The sequence below is a fragment of the Lycorma delicatula genome, chromosome 3 (assembly GCF_047948215.1).
Source record: "Lycorma delicatula isolate Av1 chromosome 3, ASM4794821v1, whole genome shotgun sequence".
In the NCBI taxonomy this organism is placed as follows: domain Eukaryota; kingdom Metazoa; phylum Arthropoda; class Insecta; order Hemiptera; family Fulgoridae; genus Lycorma; species Lycorma delicatula.
Window position 1 is genome coordinate 193,625,742 of NC_134457.1, and position 24,983 is coordinate 193,650,724.

General features: G+C 31.4%; 1 protein-coding gene across 1 annotated transcript in view; it reads left to right on the top strand.

The window, feature by feature from the left end:
• Positions 1-24,983, top strand: part of PDZ-GEF (PDZ domain-containing guanine nucleotide exchange factor) — a 658,157-nt gene that overhangs the window by 14,392 nt on the left and 618,782 nt on the right. The window lies entirely within an intron of this gene.

Here is a 24,983-nt window from a genome sequence, read left to right on the forward strand (position 1 = left end):
GCTATTCCTTTTTACCTATCAGCATAGAAACGGGTGTTTTAGTCAAATGTTATAAAATTGATTAATTACAATGTTTTTTGCTTCAAATCTTCTCCGTTTATCAGACGTAAAATTTATAAATCAGAGATAGAATAATGTTGTAGTTTCCAGGGTAATCTCTTGTATGTTTTATCTTGCTTTTAGATCCTCCCAATGTGCACATTCAAAAAAGGTTTGGCAGGAAATGTCCTCTTGACCTTAGTATACAAAATTTGGGAGCTCCCTTCTTCTAAACCTGTGTCAATATACACCAAATCCTACGTGACCGTAGAGGAATTCTGACAAGTAGTACCCTACTTAGCCGTGTTTCCTCCCCAGTCACGGTCCTATCCCAGGAATACGCTTCTTTGTCAACGCTCCAGTTGTAGCAGCGTTCTACTTTTCTTGCCATTTTTGTAGCAAGAGATTAGTGGCATCTTCCTTGTCTATGCCATCATAGATCCGTTTCATCTGAGTAGCCCGTAACTGGATCGGGGGTATCCCGGCCAGGACTCCCGCCGATACCGTTGGGTACGCCGCCACGATCCTTAAATTCATTCGTCTCTGCATTCCTCTTGCTGTTTAGTACCGAAAACCAGACAACCATTGGATTTGATTGCAATCGATTGAACCAAAAGTGTCAAAGAAAACCCAAAATCCAGAAAAATTTGGCTTTTGGACTTTTTCTTAACTGCAGTAATAAGCCCTCATTGAGAACTTTTCAACTATATATAAGTGGTACTTATTTTCATTGGTTCCAGAGTTATAACCAAATAAAATTTTAATTAATGAAATATTTGGATACTAGGGGAAGGCACATCGGTTCGAATCAGACTTCATCTCCTTTTTTTTTAAATTTAAATATATTAATTTATTAATAATTATTAATCTCTCGTGGGCATAGTGGACCAAGTGGTGCGCCGGGCAGCTGTGCGCAGCGCCCGAACTATTCATTAGTTCGAATCATTTCTGCTTCTCGAACGATTTATGCTTCTTTATACGAACGATTTATATAAAACTAGCAGACCAGGCAATGCTTCGCTATTGCTATATATATATATATATATATATATATATATAGAGAGAGAGAGAGAGAGAGAGAGAGAGAGAGAGTTTAAATGAACACAATTGAAAATTTGATTAAATTAAAAATTGAACTTCACTAATTTTACCTTTCACTTATTCTCCTTTTCCCTTTCCAACTTCTCCCTTTCACCCTTCTCCCTTACCCCTCCCTCAGTTTCCTTTTTACCCTTTCCCGTTTTCCCCTTTTCTCTTTCCACCTTTCCCCCTTTTTCCCTTTTGACGCGTAAATCGGTCCATTAGTTTTTTGGTCTTTAGCGGATACACATACGAACATGCCTTTTATATATATATATATATATATATATATAAAATAAAAAAAGTCTGTTTGTATATTTGTTGTTGTTTCGTAAATTCTCGACACCGGCCCCACCTAGCGGGTATAATTTTTGCAAAAATATTTCTTTTCACGTAACTAATATTCATATTCTGAATATGAACTAAGTCGGTTCATAAATTTAATTTTTCTAAATATCTCAACCCCAGCGCCATCTAGCGGGTTCATTTTTTGCAGAGATAATTCTTTCCATGTACGTAACATGTATTCTGAATATGAGGCAAATCGGACCGTAAATACAATTTTTCGAAATACCTCGAAGCCAGCGCCACCTAGCGGGTCCAAACTAATTCAGACACCTTCCCTGGCATGCGTCCAAGCATTCCCCAAAGTTTCATCGCTATCCGATGAACGGTTTAGGAAGTCATGAGAGACATACAGACAGACAAACATTCATTTTTATATATATAGATATATATTTGTGTTTTGGGGATGAAAAAGGAAAACATTGGGGTTAGATCTGTGTTAAAAAATCACAACTCAAGAAACGACTAAAAAAGTTCAGAATTTTGAAGCTTTTCGTTTTAAAAGTTTTTTTTTGTTAGTTCGCTAAATTCATGAACATTATTTAGTTACAGTTGGCAAAAACGGTTAAAAAAATCATGTGTAATGAAACATAAACCATGTAACATTTTCGCGGCAGTCCATAGGCCCGTTACTTTAAATAATTTTGTATTAATAAAAGTAAAAATAAGATTTTAGAGGAATTAGTTTTAAATTAATTAGAAGGATTGTTTATTGATTTAAGAAAATAATTTTATAACTATCGTAAAATTAATGAAAATTTACTGATTTAAAATCATGCTGTTTAAAAATGTTTGGTTTGGTTTTCATTATTTTCCTGAACTATTTTTATATAAATTAATATTTGCCATAGTGCAACAATATTATGGTTTATTTCTAGTCTACTTTATCAGTTTTAGAAATAGATCTGGGTATTTCATAATTTAGAGTACAATTTTTAATGTTCAATTGTTTGAATTTAATGTTTTAAGATTTATTTATTTTTTTTTAAACATCAACAGAGTTAAATTTTTTTAATAATAAATACGTACTTTTAGGTTATTAATTTTTTCCCTTTTCATCCCCTGGGCCGGACCTACATTTAAGTATAACACAGCCCAGGGGTGTGTCCTATACTCTAACGGGCCTCCCAGTCTCGGCCCGCTGGTCGGTCGGATCTTACTTTGCGCCTGTCTCAAACCCCCAGAGTGGGATCCACCAGGCCCGGCTATGCCGTTCCTGGGTCCCCACTCCGGGATCCGGGACTCGGTCCTTAAGCCAACGCCTTTAACTAATTAGTGGAACCAAAATGGTTATTATCGGTATGACCGATTATTCTACTTAATGCTTTGACATTAATTTACCGTAAAATTAGTTCTTATGTTATCATCTTTGCCGTATTATTGTAATTTTAATTACTTAATTGATTGAGCGAAGCGAAGACCTGTTTTAACTCGATCTTTTGGAATTTCGTTTGTTTGTAACGTGGGTACGCCAAACGGGTTTCCCGATTTTTATTAAGATTCTTTGATATGGGGCGAAATGACGTATGTATAACAGTTTTTCATGAAGTTTTCCATTTAAAAATGGCGGCTATTATTTTAAGGTTAATTTGATTTAAGATGTAGAGATTTGATGGAGAGAATATCTCCTTCCCAATCCTGTCATTACTAATTATTTTCAGCTTGTGTCTCAACAGCTATGAGTTAGATACGTTATTTAAACCTTCATTTTGTTTCTAAGACCGTTTTTCTACCATACAGCTTTCTAACTTTCTCAGCATAATACTAATCAGTTCTATATATATTGCATTATATTGGATGCAATTATTATTTCATCATTTTTCCCTCTGATATCTGTGCCTGTAAAGCAACTTGTTCTGACTGACTGATTGATTCATCAACGCCCAGCAAAAACTACAGAAGATTAATTGATGAAAATTTACTTGTTCTTCTTACGATGAAAGTTTACATTAAGAAAGAATTTTTTGAAATTCGGAGTTTAGAGTGTTAAAATTGAGTAACAATGAAATTTACAATTTTTTTAATTTCTCGCTAACAAATGAAGATATCAACTATATTTGGGAGTGTGTAATTTTCATGTAAATATTTAAAAACTAATTTCTAAATTTTTCTTTATTTGACCTTTAAAGAGGTGAAAAAATGTAAGAAAAATTTGAACAATGATTGCAAATTTTCCCCATTTCCACTAAACTGTAGGAGGTATTCACTAGATTGGGGCTTTGCAAATACTCTTCAGCTAAATATACAAAAACCATTTTCGGTTTTTTTTTAAATTTCTATTTTTTAAGGGATTCGACGGTGTATGTCATACCTCTTCGGCGCTTTTATGGGGTGCACCTCTTAAAAACACCGAAGGGTGGTGCAGACCGACGATGCGTGAATGTTTTTAAGGGGTATGGCTCAACCAACACAACCGCTGTTAGTGTACGTGCGACGCGTCTAGCTGCACCTGCCTCCGGTTAGTTGACTAAAAACATAAAATAGAAGTAATTAAGACTTTTGAAATTGTGATGTGGATACCACATGACTTCCTTGTACGCCTATTAAAGTACTTTTTTTTTTTATTGAATCATTATTTATGGTGAAGATGTTTTTACAATCAGAGGTAAATAATTATGAATAAATAAATATATTTAAAGTTAAAAAAAAGAAGGAAATGAAGTCGGATTCGAATCGATGTGCTTTTAAGATCCAAATATTTCATTAATTAAAATTTTATTTGGCTATAGCTATGAAACCAATGAAACTAAGTACCACTTATATGTTGTTGAAAAGCTCTCAATGAGAGCTTATTACTGCTGTTAAGGAAATGTCCAAAATCCAAATTCTTTTGATTTTAGACCTTTTTTGAACACTTTGGTTCAGTCGATTGCAATCAAAATGGAAGGTGCAGAACGAGATGTTATAGCCTCCTAAATCCAAAATTTCAACATCCTACGGCTAATCGTTTTTGAGTAAAAGCGACTAACCTTTACTAGGATTTGAACTTCAGAAACTTTGACTTCTAAAATCAGCTGTTAAACAACTGATTTGTGACGAGGAGTAATCACTACACCAGTGGGATGGATTGTTAGTAAAAATTTTTTTTTTTATTAAATATGTTTTCGCAAATATAAATAAACTAATTTTGCTAAACATTCCTTTTTTTCATTGCGTTCGAACTAATTTTAAAAATGCTTAAAAACTTAATTTTTACTATGAGTTCATCTCTCTTGATTTTGTTCTTTTTGTTAAAAATAATGAATCAGTAAGAAAATTGTTTATTTTATTTCTTAATCTTTATTTTTTTTGTTTATCTTGTACCTTTTTATTTTTCGTTCATTAAGAAATTATACGTGTACGAGTATATTTCTTGTACAGACATAATTTATGTAGTCTAACTTTCCGGATTTCGGTCGTTGACCGTACGTACGTATGCTATGAAATTTATAGATATATACATTCAGGTCTGAATATATATATATATAATTATTATATTTTATCGGTAATATTATTAGTGATTTATTATAACATTATACTTATGATGAAGATTACATTTACTCTTTGTAGCCTCTCTCTTTTTTCCTGTTTAGCCTCCGGTAACTACCGTTTAGATAATACTTCAGAGGATGAATGAGGATGATATGTATGAGTGTAAATGAAGTGTAGTCTTGTACATTCTCAGTTCGACCACTCCTGAGATGTGTGGTTAATTGAAACTCAACCGCCAAAGAACACCGCTATCCATGATCTAGTATTCAAATCCATGTTAAAATAACTGGCTTTACTAGGACTTGAACGCTGGAACTCTCGGCTTCCAAATCAGCTGATTTGGGAAGACGCGTTCACCACCACTAGACCAACCCGGTGGGTTTACTCTTTGTAGCCTAAGTGGTAGGTTGTGTAACAATTGTTATAGAATATTTTTTTCCTTTTTTGTATTTGATTTATTAAATACAAAAAAAAATTATTAAATTTTATTTATTCCTGGAATAGTCACTTTAATAATGGAAGGACAGGTAGAACGGAAAAATTGTGTGGGCAGGCCACGTTTGGAATATGTAAAACAAATTGTTAGGGATGTAGGATGTAGAGGGTATACTGAAATGAAACGACTAGCACTAGATAGGGAATCTTGGAGAGAACCAGTCAAATGACTGAATACAAAAAAAAAAATTCGATTTATTAATAAATTGTACAGCTCAGTATTGGCTAAAATTATTCTTAGTAGTACATGTGATGTATGTACATTTTTCTTTTGATCATTAAACTTACTTCTCCAAGCGCGCTATCGTTCCGTGTTACGCACAGTATTCTCGGGAAAATTTTGCATATTATGTAATATTTAAAAAAAAATCTGATATGGACATCACATGACTTCCTCGTACGCCTGTTAAATTACATATAAACATTTTTTTTAAATGAAAGGTAGCATAAAATTTTATTTCATTAATAACTTCTGATACTTTTTTTTATTGATATTATTGAATTATTTATTGTAAAATTGTTCCGTAGTTGATTAATGTTGTGTGGTTTCTCACAGACCAATTAACTCCTAAAAATTAATAATTTTATATTATGTAAATTATTTTAAACTCTTTAAGAGAAAGGATCAAGCACTAACTTTTTTTAAAATAATTTTCTTATGTTATTTTTAAAACATAAATTGGTTTTTTAATTAGATTTATAAGTAATTTTTGTTTTTTTTTCAATGTATATGGTTATTGAATTCTTTTTTAATATATTATTAGAAAATTGTAATTTTACGTTGTTTTTGGGGTTTTTTTGTATGAGTTTGTACAATAGAAGGTTTATTCTCAAAAATTATTACTTATAATTTTATTCAGGGTATATGTTGTTGATAATAAAAAGTTAAACCGACAGTATCCGTTGAAAGGTTTCATAATTTATTGTAACAACCCTCATGAATCATGTACATTTTTTTTTTGTTCAATTTTTATTTGTTAAATTATTTTTACATTCGCTTTTATTATAAAAACGTACTTACTTTTATTTAGAGAATTGAAAGTGTTACATGTCGCTGAACGTGAATTGTAATATTTTTATGGAATGAAGGTGTGGGCGAATACAAATGTGAATGTGTGGCACGGAGGATGTGGCTTGTTAAAACAGACAATGGGATGTCTGGCGTAGGAGGTGGCAGTTCTCGTATATACGAGGGGTTTTATAAATGAGTAATACACCAGCTCTAGCACACAAATTTCTGCTCGTTGTTACGTACTGTGTTGTCACAGTTGTAAGTTGTCAATTGTCTAAAGAAACCACCACACTTGACTCTTTACTGGCGGCTTTTTTTTATATATAGCGAGTAAAAGAATCGTCTTATTTTAGATTCATCTTATTTTTCAATGTTCTCAAAGAAAGAGTAATACCGTTCAATGCCGTCTTTATTAACAGTAATTTTTTACCTTTTTTGTTAAGATTAGTTGCCTTATTATGAAAAGTTATAAGTATATATATATTATATATATTTTTTTATATGTTATACACTGTTACAATCTTACTCGTACTTTTCTGGTTATATCTTTATATAATACTGAAAAAAATAAATAATAAAATAAGCTGCCAAAGAACCTTTTGACTAAAAGAAACGCGGTCCTGTTTTAATTCAACTTTCGGCACTTCATCTATTTCTTTCTTTATTTGTGACTGAATTACCGTTTTTAACGATTTTTCCAATTTTTATTAAATCTAACTATAAGGTTTTTTCTGAATAACGCGCGCGCACGCGTGTATAATGATTGTACTTACATTTTCGGCTCAAAATGGCGAATGGCAATTTATCTAACGAGACGCAGGAAGGTGGGGGGAAATTTTCATCGCCAAGCCATAAGGGCTGACTGAACACTTCACTGCCCCTCCAAGTCTTGACTTAATACTTTATTTCCTGTTTGAGTTTCAGCGGATTCTTTCTTTTTCATGTTTAGTCTCCAGTAATAACCGTTATCATCAGAGGATGATATGTATAAGTGTAAATAAAGTGTAGTTTTGTACAGTCCCAGTTCGACCCTTCCTGAGATGTGTGGTTAATTGAAACGCGACCACCAAAGAACACCGGTATCCACGATCTAGTATTCAAATCCGTGTAAAAATAACTGACTTTACTTGGACTTGAACGCAGGAACTCTCGACTTCCAAATCAGCTGATTTAGGAGACTACCACTAGACCAACGGTTTCAGCGGCTACTTGTTAGATACTTCACTCATTCGTTTTTCTTCATCTTTAAGCATAGCTTTTTCTCTGATACCGTTTTTCTATTTTTGTACTAAGTAGTGTTTTTACATTGCAATTACACACTTAATGTTAAAATAGTTTTCAATAAAAAAAATTGTATCTTTCTCCCCTGTGATATTTTATTTACAAAATAATTTTTTTTAGAAATGAAATTTTTGCTTTTTAGTGTAATTTTCACTTTATTAATTCAGTTTGATTGTTGGATTCAGTTTTTTAAACTGAAGCTAAGCTGTATGCTAATGTAAGATATTTTGAGCCCGCATTTCCCTTCAGTGTCTAAAGAATACTAAGATCGCGGAAAAAGTTATCAACCTTTATTATGAGGATGGAGGTGTTTTATATTTGTGTTACTTTTAATTAAGTTTTTATGACTAACCTTTTAATCCAGAATAGTGAAGTGCTTAAAATTTTATATATCAATTAAGTTAATAAGAAAAACAATAAATCAAATTTAAATGAAACTGTGGGAAAAAGAAGTAATTTTATTATTTAACATTGATTATGAAAACAGATATAATCAAAGTAATTGAAGGCAGTACCCTGCATTATGATGAAAATTTTGTATTTGAAATTCATAAAATTTACATTCCTAATTATTTTCTTCAGGACCGACATTTCTTTTCTTTTTTTTTTGTCTTGCGTTGAATAATTTGCCGGAGAGATTGAATGCAGAAAGGTTTAACTACCGTCAAGTTAGTTTCGCGAACATGTGCGTTTTTTGGACTTATTAATTTTACGATATGATTATAATATTACAATAAAATAACTTTTTATAAATTTATCTGTTTTTAATAGTCTTTCCTTTTTACATTATGTTATTGTTGTACATTTAAACTATAAATGACTGCTGGAAGTTATGTTCTATTTCTGTTCTGTTTAGTGAATTTTATCTTTGTTTCATTTTATTATTTATACGTATATATATATATATTTTCATTTTATTCCGGTTTTTTTTTTTACTGGTGTAATAAACGTACACTTTGTCCTGCATTAGCTCTCTTTTCATATATTGTATTTTGTGTAACAAGGTTAGCATTTAATGTAATTATGTTTTTCGTTTTTTTTTGTTTTTTTTTTTTTAATTTAAACATTTTAATGAATTATTTTTGTTTAACTTTATGTTTTTTCTAAGTTTGTTACAATATTTTGAAGTTGACATTGTTTAGTAAATATTTTTTAATCCGGAAAGTAAAAATATATAATAAATTCGTTACATTTTTTGAAACATAGTCGTAATCAGTTTATAAAATTAATATAAATATATTTATTAATAATACGAATTCCCTTGCTTGTAAACAAATTGCAAAAGCAATTAATAGTTCTTTTTCATTACAATATTCTCATATAAAATTGAATTATATAATTTTTTTTAAATATGTAAGTTGAGATCAGTGTTAAATGTTTTAGTGTGGTTTCGTCAAAGTACTTAGCATATATATATATTTTTAACCTCCGGGTCATATATTTACAATATATATTGTAAATATTCAACTTTTTCACCCACATATCTAAAGAAATTTAACGATTTTGATGAAAACAATAAGTTTTTTGCTTTATTGATGTTAAAAGACCCCTCTCTCATTCGATATTATAACTAAAATATATTCTTTATACTGGTTGATTCAAAAAAGGACTTCACAAGTTTAAAGGCATATAAAAATTTATTGAGATAACTTACAGATTCGGTTGAAATCTCATTTCACAGAAAAACAAGTCAAGTTTGCGTTTCAACATTCACTTTAGTTCGATACACATTCCATTTGTAATGCGACATACATCCCACTTGAAGCGATTTCATTCCAGACTGTAGCCAGCAAGTCGGACGTTACCTCTGCAGCTGCGGCGTTAATTCGAACTCTTAACTCAACAAGATCAACAGGCAAAGGTGGTACATAAACTCTATCTTTAATGAAATACCACAACAGAAAATCTAGCGGGGTCAAAACTGGGGAACAAGGTGGCTATGAAATTGGATCTTCACTACCGAACCACCGACCTGAGAATCGAGTACCAAGGAAATTTCGGACTTGTAGGCGTAGTGAGGTGGTGTCCCGTCTTGCTGATATTAATGGCGTCCATTTGGTCATCATCATCTAACTGAGGAATTAGAAAATTTTGAAGCACGTCCAGATAAACGATACCATTAAGGTTGCCTCCTGGAAGAAGAATAACCTGTCTTAACGAAGGTTTGACGCCGAGAATAAATTGTATGCCTACTAGTAGGCTCCCTACCGTATTCTCTACGAAATTACATTGAATTGCAATTACTAACTGCAAATCGTGAAACCTAAACACACAGCGAGCACGTTCCGCACCAGTTAATGTATCCATTTTTAATAACACTGCTGGTAGCCGAATTCGATACTAATGAACTACGTAAGTCAAAACTTGATGAGTTTTGCTATGAAATGAGATTTCAACCTAATCTAAGTTTCTAAATAATTTTTTTGTATTCTTTTAAAATTATGAAGTCCTTTTTGAATCACCCGATTACAATATTTTAGGGCTAGTAGTTTATGAATCTAATTTTATAACGATTCACATATATTAGTATTTTAAATTATTTAAATTTTCTTTGGAAATATTAAGTGAAAATTAATTTTAGAATTATTTTTAGTCTACATGTTTGATGCTACACATCGGCGTCACAAATCTAATACAGTATACTGTAAATCTTCTCATGCTGAGTTAGTCTAGCTAGGGTGTAAAAGTCGATCTTCCTCCTGTTTCGTCAATCTATATCAATGACAATTCATCGTTTACTCCAGTTTAATATATTAAAACTAATTTATATATACATACATACAAATTATCACGAAGTTCTTCCGGGACTTTCATAACCTGTTCTACTCGTGAAAATAATGGAAAAACATTATATAAACATATGTCTTAAAATGCTTTGTTTGCGAGTGAAAGATTTCGCTCGGATTTCAGCTACCCCCGGTGAAATAAGGTTGTACTGACATTTTTAGGACTTAATTAATGAACAAAATCGGTGATTTATTAAGTTTTTGAACTGAAAAATCTAATAAAATAGGTCCCAGAACCGTATGTGTAGTAGGTTTTGAGAAATCTGGGGTGAAAACCGTGTACTGTATATTTGACGTACAATAACTTTGTTAAATGGGTAATAAACGCATAAAACTTTTAAACAAAAGTTATAGAGAATTTTAATCTAAACAAAATGGTGTAAGATAAGTTCAATAAAACAAAGAAATGTTAGTAAAATTACAATCTATTTAGAAACAGTACATGAAAGAAATACTTTTCTTTTTTTTAACCTCCGGGATCACCTATTATATAATTATCTGTAGCGTGTGAAAATGCCATGCCTGACCGGGATTCGAACCCGGGACCTCCGGATGAAAAAGGCCGAGACGCTTCCATTCGCGCCAGGAAAGCCGGCAACTTAATAACTTTTTAATACTTTATTAATAATATATATATTGTGTATTATGTTACATATAAAACATTTAAAATCGGTGGAATGTAAAAAAATTGATAAAATAGTCTCATGTAAATTAGTCAATTTTTTCTTTCAGCTGTTATTTAATTTTATAGCTGATACGTTAATCGAGAAGGAATATTTTGACCATCCTTCTTATGCTGGGTAACATCATTTTTCATCTGAAAGTTTACGGGTTCGAACCTTTGTATTTTTCGGACGTTGTAATAATAGGTAAGTTACGTTCCCTTGTACAAACGTATTCGGTAAATTCGACATCTAAATAAAATAAATTAAATATTGAGTTTGGCATAATTCTGTTCAATTAATCTAATGTACTAGATTTTTAAAAAACCAGGCCTTCTTTCGCCTGTTTTATCGCTGCATAATAACTGTTACGGGCATTCTTATATTGGAACTCTGCCCCGTCGATCTCTTCCGGACGGTTTCTATGCATACGTTGCAGCTTTTGCATGGCTGCGAGCATCGCACTTCGCAGGGTGGCATTATCTCTATTCCATCAGTAGACTTTGCGTCTCATTTGGTCCATCCGTGGCCTGATTCTGTCACTCTCCTCGTTTAGTATATTTAAAAAATCAACTGCGCTCCAGTCATGTATTTGGACCGTTCTGTCTGCTACTGCTTCAGAGGAGGCAATTTGTGTCTTCGACGGTCTCCAGTTGTATCATTTTGTCTGTCCTACTGGGTTTCCTAGTTGGGCAGTAAACCGGATCCCCCGGTGGACACTTAAGAATTTTTCTTCCATTATTCTCCAGGAGGCCAGCCTGGGAAGGAACCGCTTTAGAAACACGGTGATTTCTATTGTGGATCCCGACCTTCTGCCAGTGAATGTCCGAGTCTCCGGCGTTTAAAAAAAAATCATTTTTTAAATTAATGTGTATATTAGATTAATTACATGTTTTATATTTTGACTAGAGCAACCAATGAGTTTTGAATAATTTAAAATGACAGGCTTGGTAGACTATTGACCTTTCCGGTTCTGGTAGGCTTATACAGCTGAATTTGTGATGACCTACCGAGAAGTTTTCTCGGCGAAGAGTTCAAGAGGATAATGGTTTTTTTATTTCCCTTTTCAGAAGCATAAATGATCAACCAATTAATACTTGTATTAGGAACGGAGCGCAAGAATGGCGGGAGTTTCAATATCTCTCCCTACAAATTGCAAAGCTTGGACAATGTTCCTTGCTGCTGTACCTTTCTATTATGGAGTGGTTTCATAGGTTATTTAGTGGCGGTTATAAATTTTAAATTTTATTTACGGACGGATTTGGTGATTTGCGTTATGGACCAGCGTGAAAATTATTTATTGGGCCTGATTGCGGGAGACTAAGCTTTTGAGCCTCGTACTCCCAGTGTGATTCCCCTTCAGTCTGTCCGCTGAAGTCGTTTCGGTGCTAACGCCTTTCGGGCTAGCAGGAATACGCCTATCGGGACTCTAGTTATTTTGAGGAAGCAATACGCCTCCTTTTCCGGAGGTGGTCGCATCTGCTAATTGAATTAAATTGTGAGTTTTGAGGATTGTGGGTAAAAGGATTGTAGATCTTCATTTTCTTTTGTGGCTTCCGTTCGTGCTGTTTCTCTGCTTGGCTCATCTAATAGACTCCAGTCCCTGGCGGTGGGTCATGTTGTGGGTCTTCTTTTGTTGATTTCTTCTTTGGCCCACACTTTCCGTGAGTTGGCAGTAATCGAGTTACACACGACTAATCTTAGGAAGTCCCTTGGCCCAGAAGGGTGGAACGGGGAAAAGTGCAGTTTCTTCTTTTTTCGGTCTACGGCTGTTTGGCTCGTTTCCTCTTCTTCTTTCTTGAAAGGTAAAAAGAAGTAAGAAACTTACAACGGATTTAAATTTGTTGTATTATGTAGATAATAAATAATTACGGTACAAATTTAATTTTACATCGTATTTTGAGGAATATGAATTTTTGCCTGGTTTATACCCGATGGTGATTTTCAGTAATAATTGATTACCGTTTCAAATTTATATACAAATTACAGTTTGCATATTTTTTTTATTTTCAGACTATAATTCACTGAAAATTAACTCACAGAAGTTAAAAATTGTATAATTAAGATACATACATAGAAGTAAAATATGTGTATAAAAATATATAACTCTATTTTATTTGTTATATTAAAAATAACTTAAATGTGCCATATTCCTTTTGATTACGAATTGAGCGATTAGAAATTTAACTCGCAACTAAACCATCATTCATTTTAAAATAAGAACAGCATTATTATTTTTATTTAATAAAAAATAGATTTATAAAATTATGTAATTAGATTTTTATATCTCACTAAAAATTTAATTACAGTTAGATCCTTTTGTAAGTTTATTTTATTTTAATCGCTTCTTTTGTGAATAGATCGATGAAATCGGTATGTATAACAAAAAAAGTAGCTGTTTGTAATACCTATTTTTTTTTTGTAAATTTTAAGTAACCTACTATTATGTTTTATATTGTCACGCTAGCTTTCTCTGACCTGTTGTTCTATTGTCACACTATGTTAGTTGCGCTGCAGTGAAAAATATGCTATACAGAATTTAATGCATTATAATTTAAAAATTGTTGCAATTTAAATTACGAAAGAATTGCATTAATGTATAGGATAATAGGTTTCAAGTAAATTTTGTACACTATTTATGCAATTATATGTACGAGTAATTTGATTAAAAATGCAACGCATTTGTAATTTGATAAAAATTCGTAATGCTGTGTAATTTTTAATATTTGTAATACGCTTTCCTTGAAAATTTTCATTGTTATAACTTTCCGTGAATATTTTTTACATAAAAAAATAGTTATTGAATCGAGCTGACATAAGTCGCAGGTCCCAAAAATCCTAAAAAAAATTAGTAGTGAAGTAGTTTCCGTTTACTTTTTTTACTGTGCAGAATTCTTTTTTCTTTATCAACATGCCAGGATCATAGAACTTCTGGCGGATCAACCGTACATGTTACATCTTCACTTTGTCCATCGTAAAACTATTCAGGGTGATTTATTTATTTACCGTCTTCTGTTTATTCTAATCAGCATATAACAATATTATTGGATCACGTAAGAAACGGGTAGATATGCTACTTCACGAATATAGAAAATGGAACTGTCCCAGCATTTGCCTGAATGAATCAAGAGAAATCTTGGTAAAACCTTGATAGAGCAGCATCACATAATTCACAGTTAACTGTAATAAAATAAAAAAGTTTGATGTGGGCACTACATGACTACCTTGTACGTTTATTAAATTGCATATAGACATTTCTTAAAATGAAAAGTACATAAAATTTTATTTCATTAATAACTTCTAATATTTTTTCATAATTTTTTTTCTTTATTGTTATTGAATTATTATTATTTATCGTAAAACTTTTTTTACAATGACAGGTTAATAATGATTAATAAATCAATACATTTTAATATAAAAAAAAGGAGATTAAGTCTTTTTCGAACCGATGTACCTTTCCCTTATAACATCTAAAAATTTCATTAATTAAAATTTAATTTGGCTATAACTCTGGAACCAATAAAAATAAGTACCACGATATACCGTTGAAAACCTCTCAATGAAGGCTTATTACTGCAGTTAAGACAAAGCCCAAAATCCATTTTTTTTGATTTTGGGCTTTCTTGGATACTTTTGGTTCAACCGATTGCAATCAAAAGAAGAGGTGCACAACTAGATGTTACAACAGTCCCAAATCCAAAATTTCAACATCCTACGACTAATCGTTTTTGAGTTATGCGACATAGTACATACGTACGTATAGACGTCACGCCGAAACTAGTCAAATGGATTCAGGGAATGGATATTTTCATCGTTGAAATCTGAAAACCGAAATTTTTCGCGATCACAACACTTCCTTTACTTCGTACAAGGACGTAAAAAAACGTGTTTTTAGACGAAAAATGTTTCTGTTTTACGTTTGATATTATGAAAACTGTTGGAGGTATGTTACTAGACCTGTTTTATTCAATTTATCAGGTCAAAAGCCATAAAGGGTTAAACTATCAAGTTTACCCTTAATCCTAGAATTTCAGTAAGGTTTTATTTCTTTTTTTTTGCCCAGGAATCAGGCCATAATATTTCGTTAGCCGTAACTCGTTAACGGAGCGTTTCCTGACGCAAGTTTACAAACATCTTTTCATTATTTTCACTAATAGAATGAGCTCAGAAAGTGCCGGTGACACTAAGTGATTTATTCTGTATTTACTACTACGTTTACATCGTACGAAGATGCAGAAGATTAAGGGGTTTTTTTTAATTTTTATTGTTAAAAATTCATCGAAAAAATAGTATTGTTTCTGTAAAAGAAAATCTTTCAATTATATTTTAAATAAATTTGTGGAAAACGTTTTTAATGATTCAGTTTTTTAATTTATCTCGTATGAATGGGAGTTGGTTGTGTCAACATTAATATCAACAGTACATTACAATAATGTATGAAATAAAAATAAAATGTGTGAATAAATGTGTGAAATAAAAATATTACATTTTATTAAAATAATAAGGTACATTCACAACTACATGTAAAATAATCTTAAAATAATCATTTTATTAATAATAATAAGCATTGTTCTTATTGTTAATTAATAATTAATCTAATCTTTTAATAGCAGCTTAACATATCTGAAAAGATTTGCTTTTTTGTCCATTAAGATTGGTGATTAGAATTATCTTAAAAACATTTTTAACGACAAACCAAACCAATCCAATTTTTTTTAGGTATATTTCATGAAAAAGCTACCTATGTACTGGGTACCATGATTCGACTTCCGGAAAATTTCGACATATATTCGCATTTCACATCCCCCAGACCCCAAAACCACCGTCACTTCAAAAGTTTATATTTACATATATATATATCAAGCTTACCCCATATAACGACCCAAATTTCCGTCGAGTTCGTTAATGGGCAAAATCAGACCACGGAAGTGAAAACGGGGTGGGGCTTTTCCGAAAAAAAATATCGTTATAACTTTCTTATTAAGTAAAATATCGAATTCGTTTAAAGTTCGTACTATTCTTTCGATAAGGGTCTAAGACTTATGTAAGTAAAGTTTTTTGATATCACCAACCATTGGCCTAGGGGTGGAAAAAATGGGGTTTTGAAGACAAAAAAAATCATACCTCCCTTAATAGACAGTATATAATTGTTTTCAAGTGGTCGTTAGTCCTCTAAATATTACTTAACATTTTTGTCGGAAACAAGTTTTGATATGAACAACCCTTATAGCAAGGGATGACCAAAATGTTGTTGGAATTGTAAGATCGGGCTTATCGTATGATAAACATGTGAAACTTATTTTTCACATGCAACCGTTGACGTATTGAGTAAATTTTAAGTTCTTTTTAACTTTAAGGTGGAAATCTTTTTTTATATCTCCTACTTAGCACCAGTGAAATTTACCTCCGCCTTCCGGCGTGCAAAAAGGGATTTTTTTACTTACGGCTGCTATGGACCACGCTAAGTATCAGTTTATTTCTTTTTCAACTTTTAAAAGTCGATTAAATAAAGCATAGTTTACCGAAATTTGGGTAGTTTGGTGTATTTTGAATAAGAATGTCGTAAGTTTTTTATATGTATGTTTTTAAAGCGTGTTTTTCTAGGTTGTTTTTTTTTGTGATAATGAGGTTGTGTAAAAAGTAACACTTCTTGTATAGAGATAAACAAAAACCAATCCCAAAAATCATAAACAATTCTTTGTGGATATTTCTTTATTCTTTTTAATCTTTGTCTATTTGTTTAACTTATGGTTACTCTCCAAAGTGCGCGCGCGCTCACACACACACACACACACATATATGTATATATATATATGATTTACGTTTACATACTTTTTTTCATATTTCTAATATATGTGTATAAATTATAATATAATAATTTTTTATTTACTCATATTTATTTTTATAATATAACCATAATAAAAAATGGGGTACGTTGTGTAAAACAACGTATAAATAAATATACCCTTTCTGTTGAGAATATTACATTACTCAGTGTTTCACGAAGAAACTGAAAGAATTTCAGGACGATTTCTAACAGTGAAAATAATGAAAAAGTTTATATAAACATGAGTCCGGAAACGCTTCATTAGCGAATTACAGCTGGAGAAAAATTTCGTCACGATTCCTGGAGAAAGAGTCAAATAAAGCCATACTGAAATTCCAGGAACAGAAATTAAGGGGTAAGCTTGATGGTTTGACCTGACAAATTGAATAAAACAGTGACTTTATTTCTAGATATTTTCGGATGCTAAAAGTATTATTATTTCTATTTAAAAATTAATGTATTTTTTCAGCCACGTGTCAGATATTTTGATGTTAATAAAATTAATTTTTTGTTACTTGTTTTTGTTTTTATTTGACTTTATTTACATCATATTGTTCAGAATTAAATTCTTAGAGGCTTTGTTTAAGCATTTACGTATTTATTACCGATATAACAAAGTTATTGTACGTAAAACATTAAAAAAAATGGGTTTTCACCATAATGTTTTGTGTTCTAGCCCAGTTTTACCAAAACCCACTTCATATACAGTTCTGAAACCTGTTTTATTCAATTTATCAGGTTAAAAACCAAAAGAAACCATCAAGCTTACCCCTTAATTTTTTTTTGTTCCTAGAATTTCAGTACTGCTTTATTTCAGTCTTTACCCAGAAATCGTGGCGAAATTTTTCGCCAGCCGTAACTCGCTAACAAAGGGTTTCTGGACCTATATTGATATAATTTTTTTCATTACTTTCACTGGTTGAACTCGTCTTGAAATTGTTTCCGTTTCTTCGTGAAACATTCTGTTTATTGTCTAAAATTCCTCTTCTCAGAATGGAGATGAATATTTATGACTACTAAACAGCTGGCTAATCGTTACGTATTATGTTTTACATTTGATCAGCTTATTGCCTTACGAGATGAATGATCCGGACTCATTTGTTAATTGGCATATTTTAAACTTACCGTGTAATTCATTCCGTACTATTTGTTAAACGGGTAAATGCATGAAAATGGTAGTACAAATGACAAGTTTTTAAAAAAAGGTAATTATTTTATTTTCTCTGGAAACTATTTTTATATTCAAAAATGTTTTTTAGAGGAATGTAAAAGCCCTTAACAGAAATTTGAGAATTTTTAATCGTAGCGATAAATTGAAGCATTTAAATAGAACGGTAGGATAAATGTTTAAGTATAATTTACCGCTGTCAATTCTGGTTAAAATCTACGCTTAATCAGATAAAGTAACTACAAGCTACATTGAATAAGCTATATGTGTCGTTATAGTGGATAACTATCAGTTAGGTTTATTATAAATTTAAAATTAAAATTTTCGTTCAGGATATTTGTAACTTTTTCCTCAGTAAGCATACGAGGTGCGACAATAAAGTAATGATTTTTCTTTGCAAGATGTGGCAACTCTGCAGCTTGCGTAGGCACACCATCTTTGACCTTGGTCTATAAGCTACTTATAGTCCAAGCGGCACATTGATGCAACTGCTCAGTCGTGAGTAGTGCTGTAATAAGTGAACACGTGTTTGTGTCTCTTGTCACAGAAATGAAACCGCAAAATATTGCGCAACGGTATGCCATTTCTTTTTGCGTTAAATCGGGTGAAAACGCGACGACAACTTATGGTAAGCTTCAGAAGGCTTTTGGAGAGGAGGTTATGTTATGAGCTCAAGTTTTTCGGTGGCATAAAATTTTTAGTGAAGGCAGAACGAATGTTGAAGATGAAGACCGCAGTGGACGACCATCAACCTCACGGACAGATGTCAACTTGACCAGGGTGCGTGAAATCGTACGATCTGATCGAAGATTATCCGTGAAAATGATTACAGAAGAACTCAACATCAATCGAGAAACGGTTCGTCTAATATTAGCTGAAGATCTTGGTATGAGAAAGATTTGTGCAAAAATGGTTCCCAAAAATCTCACACAACAACAGCGGGAAACACGGGAAAATGTGGCAGCCGATCTGTTAGAGCAAACGGAAATCAATCCAGATTTGTTCAGCCGTGTTATCACTGGTGATGAAGGTTGGGTTTTTCAATACGATCTACAGACAAAACGCCAAAGTTCGCAATGGTGCTCAAAGGGATCACCAGACCAAAAAAAGCTCGCATGTCAAAGTCAAAAGTGAAATGCATGCTTGTGTGCTTCTTCGATTCCAAGGGAATTGTTCATAAAGAGTGGGTGCCTCCTGGACAAACAGTTAACCGATATTTCTACAAAGAAATTTTAGAAAGACTTCGTAAACGAGTTCTTCGTGTCCGTGCCAACATTGCTGATAATTGGATTCTGCATCACGATAATGCGCCATCCAATACTGTTCTGTCAGTACAACAATTTTTAACCTCAAAACAAATTTCAGTTTTACCACAGCCACCTTATTCACCAGATATCGCTCCGTCCGACATTTTTCTATTTCCAAGAGTCAAAATGGCAATCAAGGGACACCATTTTGAAACAACACAAGATGTCCAAAAATCTGTGACGAGGGTCTTGGAGGATATTACAGAAGATGAGTTCCAAAAATGTTATCATCAATGGCAGAAGCGCTGGAATAAGTCTGTGCAATCAGAGGGGAATTACTTTGAAGGAGATAACACTAAACATGACTAAAACGGTAAGCAACATTTTTTTCACATCAGTCTCATTACTTTATTGTCGCACCTCGTATGTAATTATAATTACACTTTAAATTCAGTTGTTTTTGGACTTTGAAATTATTGTATTTATTTGCGAAAAATTTAAGGAAACTTATCTGTTGTAATTACATTAGATGACGCAAACGAAATAGAACTACTATTAGTGTTCTTAAAAAAAATTAATTATTTTAAGTTAACGAATTTTATTCTTGTTTGTTTTAGTAGAAATAGCTAGTTGATATAAAACACGCAAATTTTATTTTTGTTTAAGGTTATGTAAATATTAAACCGTTAGTTTAATATTCATTATCTTTTCCTAACAAATTTATTTATTATATTAATTGGAGTTTTTCGTTTTGTTAGTATAGCTTTGTCTGGCTGTAACATACGTTTTGATTTACCGTATTTCGCTTTAAAAAATAAAAAAATCTGTATTGTTATAAAACTGTATCTGCTTTATTTAATAATAATTAATTGCTATTCTTTTACAAGCACCATACTGAAACGTTGTTTGTTCAATATGAAAACAAATGTTATACAATTTACGAATGTGTATTTATATTATCTTCAGAAATTATTTTTTGCGCTATATTGATTTAAAAAAATTACTCTAAACGAATTTATTTCGTTTACTTGTTTATTTTTTATAGAATACATTTTCTTATTTTAGGTGCGATATGTCACGATTAAGTTCTGAAATAAATTTATTTATCGATCGTATAATTTAATGCACTCATATCGGAACTCGAGATATAACACCGGTTAGATACTTTAATTTTACTTATACGTGTTCTAGCGATAGCGCGCGTTCTCTCTCTTAGCTATAGATTTTTTTCTGCGTGTTGGAACGTTTTATCTGATAACTTATTCGTTTATCGGACGGTAATTTAAGCTTGCAATGTTAAAATTGACCGGAAAGAATATTAGGGATGGGAATCGATAAGCATTTTGGGACTACGCCCTTTTTCTGGCCAACTTTATCCTCTTAGTATATCATTAGATTAGAACCCATCACGCAACCCCTTCCAAATATTAGAACGCTCGGGTCTTCTTTTTACCTTATGGTCGGTGGTAGTATCTATAGAGCTACAGACCGCTGTTTCGGGTTTGAATATTTTATTATGCTGTCGTATCTTTTGCCGAGTGGAATTTTTTTGTTGGTGAATTAATTGTATTATTTATTTAAGTTATTATAGTTCATAGGTTGAATTCTATTTTAAATATTGAATAGTTTCTATAAGATAAATTTCTATTAGGGTATTAATTTAATATTATTACGTAATTTTTAGTATTTAAATTTTAAAAGAAATATAAATAAAATATAAGAAAATAAATTCAAAAAGAAATTATTTTATTAGTAAAAATTTAAACTATTTATATTTATTAAGTTGTAGTATTTGCTTACGTAACGAAGCAACGAAATTCAAATATTGATTAGTATGCATTTTTGTACCCGGGAAAAAGTTTTACGACTTCGTTACTGTAAAGCGTATTTAACTGTTCTGTTTCTTTTTGTTTTTGTTTTTTTTTATGAATTAGTCAAAAGAATGAAAAGAAAAAATATATAATGAAAAGAATGAAAAGAAAAATATATAATGTATTATATATAACGTATTTACTCACGTTATTCATGCACCTGAATTTTTGAAAACTTCAAAAATAAAATATTCAGTCAAATTAAAGTTATTTTTTTCAGTTTTTCCCATTTTAATTTCATTATAAACCTATTAAAGTCGTTTGTTCGCATTAATTACGCACTTATTTATAAAAAAAAATGTCAGTTAAAACTGCGTGAATTACGGGAATAAATACGGTATATAATATATATTTTTGTGCATTAAGGAGTAAAAGAACTGGCTACTTAACATTCGTATCGTTAAGTCTGACACTGTAGGGTATTCTCCTTTGCTACCAATGATACCTTTAATGAGGGTTAGATTACTGCGGTTATTTTGTAGACCTAAGACGAGATACTGCATAGGGCTTCTCGAGGAACGATTTTAAATTAAACCTTTACTAATTTCTGAACGATATAACTAAAAAAATATGATGTGAGCACCACATGACTTCCTTGTACGCCTATTAAATTACACATACGCATTTTTTTAAATGAAAAATTCATAAAATTTTATTTCATTTATAACTTCTGATATTTTTTCATAATTTTTTTTTGTTATTATTTTTGAATTATTATTTATTGTAAAACCTTTTTATAATCAGAAGTTAATAATTATTAATAAATCAATATATTAAAATTAAAAAAAAAGAAGATGAACTCTGATTCGAACCGATGTGCCTTCCCCTTATAACATCCAAATATTTCATTAATTAAAATTTCGTTTGGATATAACTCTGGAACCAATGAAAATAAGTACCACTTATGATACATCGTTGTAAAGCTCTCGATGAGGACTTATTACTGCAGTTATGAAAAAGCCCAAATTCAATTTTTTTTTAATTTTGAACTTTTTTGGACACTTTTGGTTCAGTTGATTGCACCCAAAAGGGGAGGTGCTCTGTTAAACAACAGTCCTAAATCCAAAATTTCGACATCTACGGCAAATCGTTTTTTAATTATGCTAAATACGCACATAAGCACGTACAGAAATCACACCGAAACTAGTAAAAATGGATGTTTCCGTTAAATCTGAAAACCTTAATTTTTCGGAAACACAATACTTCCTTTACTTCGTACAAGGAAGTAAAAAAACATCAAAAAAGCTATAAAATTAGACGCTTCCTTTTTTAATAATAAATTTATTGTTTTTAAGGCGTCCTTAAATATTTTTTGGTAGATGAAAATAAATTTTAGATACAATTAAATTAATTAAGAATTTTTCTAAATGGATTTCCATTTGTAAAGTATATTTTTAAATGGATTTTCTCTTAGTAACTTATAAAAACTATTTATTTTTTAATTTTTATGCTATTATTTCTGTATAAAAATAATAATAAAATTTTAGGGATACAGGACGGCAGAGTAGCCGATCTTCAGGGCAATAACTCTTTTTACAATTGGGATACAATAAAGATGAAATCAGCTCATTTTAATTCCCTGATATCAGTAGCGATGAAAAAACTTGGCAGTCATAAAGTTTTAAGCTATTAAGCGATTGAAAAATCATGGCTATAATTATTATTAAGAGTATTTTATTTTATAATTAATCCTATTTTTCTTTATATTATTTAACATTAATTAAAACTTTTCCCGTGAGCTATAAATTGTACGCATAACGGGGTTTAGGGAATGAGTTCTGTTTCTTCACCATACATGAGAGAAGTTATGGCTAATATCACGCCCTATTTGCTTTTGACCCTTCTGAATCAATGAAGATGTTAGTCCCTTACTACTGAATAACTACCCGTTAGGATACATCCATTATATTATAAGGTATTTTAATAATTTTTAAAAATTCTGGAACCAATAACGTCTCTATTGAAAACGTTATTATTACGTTATCCAGTGTAATGTTCAGTTTTAAAATTTCAATTTTTAGCCTCCGCGGTGCGAGTGGTCGCATCTCGGTCTTTCATCCAGGGATCCCGGGTTCGAATCCCGGTCAGGCATGGCATTTTCACACGCTACAAGTCATTCATCTAATCTTCTGAAGTAATACCTAACGGTGGTTCCGGAGGTTAAAAAAAATTCAGTCCTAAATTTACACGTAAATTGTTTTTTGAATACAACCCATCTTATCGGTTTTGTAAGGATGAATAGTTAGCATCTTTACTGATTAAATGTTATAAATTCTATTAGTTGATGTTCAACTATGTTCATGTAAATATGTATTTTCAATTGGATTTAAATATCCGTATTATCAGTTTATTTTGATGGTAAGAATTCTATTAATGTTTTTTTTCAGGACTGGTTGTCCCCTTAGGTTTTCTTTTTTCTGTTTAACCTTCGGTAATTACCGTTCAGATAATACTTAGGATGATAAGTATGATTGTAAGTGAAGTGTAGTGTTGTACATTCTCAGTTCGACCATTCCTGAAATGTGTGGTTAATTGAAACCCAACCACCAAAGAACACCGGTATCCACGATCTAGTAGTCCCCTTAGGCTAGGCAAGATCAAAACCATCCAATTGTCATTAGATAGTGAATTAAGAGGCAGCATATAAAAAAGAGCCTATCTATTTTTTGCATTACATTTTTATTAAATATTTTTGTACGGCATCTATAGAATTACATTTTATAAGGAAGGAGAAATATAATAAACAAAATGATTAAAGAAAATTTCTAATATTTTACAGGTAAATGAATCGTAAGATTTTTTTTTATTGTAATTAGTTTTTTAATTATCGAGTTGTTGATACGGCTTTAGTATTATTGAGGAAATTATTTTCGTTTAAAAAAGCGGTAAATTGTGTTATTGCTCTTACAGTTTTTATATTATATCCCTATAAAGGCCTCCAGATAGATGTAGTAACGTTATGAGAATATATTATATGCTAATTCACACATCAATGGTTAGATGCAGGATGACAGTATTTAAGGGGCCCACTTGATAATAACATCCTTATATTGGTATTAATTTTTTTCGCCAATAAAACTTTAAGGAAATTATGTATGCATATCCTCTTTGTTCATTGATTACATCTGATAATGTAATTCCTACATCAGAATTAAAATTAGAAAAAAAATTTATCGATTCTAGTTGTAATTTTTTAGGATAATTGTGATTATATATATATATATATATATATATATATATATTTATATAAGAGTAAGTACAATTTTTTTCTTCAGTCGTTTGACTGGTTTGATGCAGCTCCAAGATTCCCTATCTAGCGCTAGTCGTTTCTTTTCGGTATACCCCCTACATCCTACATCCCTAACAATTTGTTTTACATGTTCCAAACGTTGCCTGCCTGCACAATTTTTTCCTTCTACCTGTCCCTCCAATATTAAAGAGACTATTCCAGGATGCCTTAATATGTAGCCTATAAGTCTGTCTCTTCTTTTAGCTATATTTTTCCAACTGCTTTCTTCATCGATTTGCCGCAACACCTCTTTATTTTTCACTTTAGCACCACTTTTCAAAAACTTATAATCTTTTCTTCTCAGGTACTCCGATCGTCTAAATTTTCACTTCCATATAAAGCTACGCTCCAAACATATACTTTCAAAAATCTTTTCCTGACGTTTAAATTAATTTTTGATGTAAACAAAT